This window comes from Oryzias melastigma, linkage group LG21 (genome assembly GCF_002922805.2).
Source record: "Oryzias melastigma strain HK-1 linkage group LG21, ASM292280v2, whole genome shotgun sequence".
Lineage (NCBI taxonomy): Eukaryota > Metazoa > Chordata > Actinopteri > Beloniformes > Adrianichthyidae > Oryzias > Oryzias melastigma.
This window is the reverse complement of record NC_050532.1, coordinates 27,565,482-27,568,742: the sequence shown is the minus strand read 5'-3', so window position 1 is coordinate 27,568,742 and position 3,261 is coordinate 27,565,482. Positions and strand designations below refer to the sequence as shown.

The 3,261-nt window shown below is 43.1% G+C and overlaps 1 long non-coding RNA gene across 1 annotated transcript; it reads right to left on the bottom strand.

Moving 5' to 3' along the window:
• Positions 1-1,178: 1,178 nt before the first annotated feature.
• LOC112155419 lies at positions 1,179-2,743 on the bottom strand. The gene is made up of 2 exons (XR_002920786.2): positions 2,605-2,743; positions 1,179-1,532 (listed from the first exon to the last, which is right to left on the bottom strand). It is a non-coding gene; the product is annotated as an uncharacterized LOC112155419 (long non-coding RNA).
• Positions 2,744-3,261: the final 518 nt, after the last annotated feature.

Sequence of the window (3,261 nt, the reverse complement as noted above, 5' to 3'; positions counted from 1 at the left end):
TGCGGCCTGAACTTCTGCAATCACTTTATCACGCAAACACCTCAATTCGATCCAGACATGATCCTGATCTGATCTACATTTAATCCTAATGTGTTCTAGACTTGGTCTCGATCTAAAACCGGTTTGGTCCTGATCTGATCTAGATTTGTTCCTAATGTTTTCTAGACTTGGTCTTGATCTGAAACTGGTTTGGTCCTGATCTGATCCAGGTTTGGTTTGAATGTAATCCAGATTTGGTCCTGGGGTGAGAGCGATCAGCTGATCTTTAGAGGAGTCCAACCAATCATTGGTTTGAATTCCCCTGCAGACCGCTGCACCTTATTAAAGAGACGATGGAACTAAGACTTTAGTAAACTAATCAACCCGATGTTTCATTAAGGATGATCTTCGTTGGTTTGCTCAGCTGTTCTCCACACTCTGCTGGATGATAATTTATCTAAAATAATTTTCATTTAAAACATTATAGGTTTCAATCTTTGGTTCCATTGTTGTGTTTGTGTTTGAGTGTCACATGGAAACATTCAGCGGCTCCTGCAGCCGACCCAAAGCGTGGTCACACAGCCATAACAAGTTCAGGGACATTAGTGAGGAAACTGAGGGAGGTGGGGGGGGCATCGCACCCCAGACGGTCACACAACAGTCTGAGCTCCATCTGACCCAACGCCGGCCCACACCGCCGTTATTGTGTTTTCTGGTGAGGCTGGGATCAACATGGAGGATCGCTCCGAACCAAAGGTCAGGGAGGACAGAGTTCCCTCTCTGCTTCCGTCAGAAACGGCGGTTGTTGGGGGGGGGGGTCATCAGTCATCTGAAGGTGAGGTCAGAGGTGAAGCAGAAATCTGAAACTTCAAGACTCATTTTTTAAATGTGTTAAGTCCTGCAGACAGCGTCACTCAAAGAGGGTTTCAATTATTATTTTTAAGCACATGAATTACATTTCTTCCTTTTTCCTTTGAATAAACTGCATCCACTGCAGCCTGATGTAAACATGCTTGTAGTGTCATTTAAACATGACTGAGGAAAGCTCAGTTTCTGGAGAAAATATGGTAAATGTAATCACCTTCTGTGCCGACGTACCTTCGAGCCCAAAGTACGGACAATATACTGTATACACAAAGGTATTTTAGGGCTGAGATCACCTGAAGGTGCAGAAGAGCGTCTGCTCCCAAAGTGACAACTTTCTGTTTAAGGATTTGTGGTTCATAATATTTAATTATGTTGTGGGTCTGTGCAGACCAAAGCATCAGAGGAGCTGGTCTCTTCTTTGTGGAGATGTGGATCCACCAGAACCGACTCTTGTGTCGTCCACCGAGTCATGTGTGAAACTCTGAGGTTCTCACAAGTCACACTTGTAGAAGCTTCCAGTCGGACGTTGAATTTCTTGGCTGGTTCAGAAACATCGGCTTCATCTGTGGACTTCTGCTGAGTGTTGTGTGGAGTCGGTGAATTCAACAGGAACACCTTCAGAGGAGCTCAGGACTGAGAAGGTCTGATTTCTTAACGTTTGTCTTTCTGTTCGCACAAAAATGATCCTAGAGACAAAATAAACAGAGAAACTGTTGGTGTTCAGTTAATGTTCCTGCAGAGGATGAAAAACGTGAACATTTTCCACAGAAAAAGGTTCAAAGTGTCCAACAGAGCTTCAGTCTAATGAGAAACTGAAAAAAAATCTCCTTGAACTCCGAGGGTTCTAGCTGTCTATTCAAGAGCGCCATCTAGTGTTTTCGTCCCTGAAAAGAGGCTGGAGCTGAATGGGGCAGAAAAGAGGATTAAACCCGTTTTGGCCCCCCCAGTTCCAGCAGAGACGACAGTGATGGAAACGTTCTTTGTGGGAAAAAGTGATTCTATAAAACGTTTCTTCCTTCTTCCATACCGATATTCCATTAGCTGAAATGTGCTCTCTTTACATCCATCACTGATCATTATGGCATCTTAGCGTAATTGCCCCCCCAGCCCCCCCAGCCTGAATGCCAGCAGTAATATCTGCAGGACTGAGAGAGGGAGAGATATGCAAACCCAGCTCATTTCCACTGCCAATCAAATTACCTGACCCGCCGCCATACATCACTGCCAAACTGTTTATTAAACAAAAAGCCATGATTCAATTATTAACGACAGAGATTAATTAAGACCGAGCCAAACACACGCAGGAATCCTCAACCAGGAGGCCGACGGCCCCCCATGAAGGAGGAGCAGACCTGGCAGAACAAGGAGGAGAACGGAGGAGCTGCAGCATCAAGAGGAAGTCAACAAACAGCCTAACGAGCTCGTTGGCAGCAAACTTTTCTTGATGTTGCCGTGAGGGTTTGTTTATGCTGCCGCTCAGGCTGCACTAATGGTTTGTTAGGGCTGCATCTGTTGCTTTTGGGGGCCCGGTGAGCCGGTGTGTGGGCTTCTGTGAGAAAACACTTTTGAGGAGGGGGGGTCATGAGCTCTCCACCGCTTTAAACAAAAACTACCAGCATGCATTTCTGCCCGGTATGGAAGAGCGTTCGTGTGACAGAAGCTCCGCACTGCTGCTCATCTGGACATCCAATAATAGTTCACGTGAAGCATTTTTAAAACATTTTTCAAAATTGAAAAAGATCGGAAGAAAAATCGTACTCGCCGTCGCCACTTCCTGGTCACCCCCTTTCACCAAAGATACAAATGACACATTAAAATTCAGTTGATTTTATCACCATAGCAATGGTTTGGTTGTCTGGGGAGATGAACAGATCAACGTCATTTGTAGAAGAATCAAACTTTCAGATTTCCTTAGCAACAGAGGTTTTCGTTAACCACGCCCACATTCCTAATATGGTCATATATCATAATGTTTCACTCAGCTTGAGCTGAAGATTCATGAAATACATTTTTGAAGATATTTCGGTAAAAAAACATGAGCAACAGAAGAATTTTAGTGCGGTTGCCATGGTAACATTAAAAAAAAACTACAATTTCTTAACATTTTTCTCCTAGTAATTCCCAATGATCCTGGAAGAATCAGGAGGCGAGGGATCAAAACTCCTGGGAGGAGTTTACATTTGTAGAAGTTACAAAAGGAGAATTCTTTAAAAAAATAAAATAAAAATCAAGATGGGGCCACTTGCCGAGGTCAAAGGTCAACAAATCTTTGATTTATTTTTGTATCATAGCTACTTGTTTCTTTTGGGGTTTTTTTCCATTCACTTCTTGACTTTGTATTTAATTTCAAGAAGCTTTTCTTTAATAAACTGGTTTCCATTGCATTTTTAATTCTGTTATTATGTTTAGCAATTA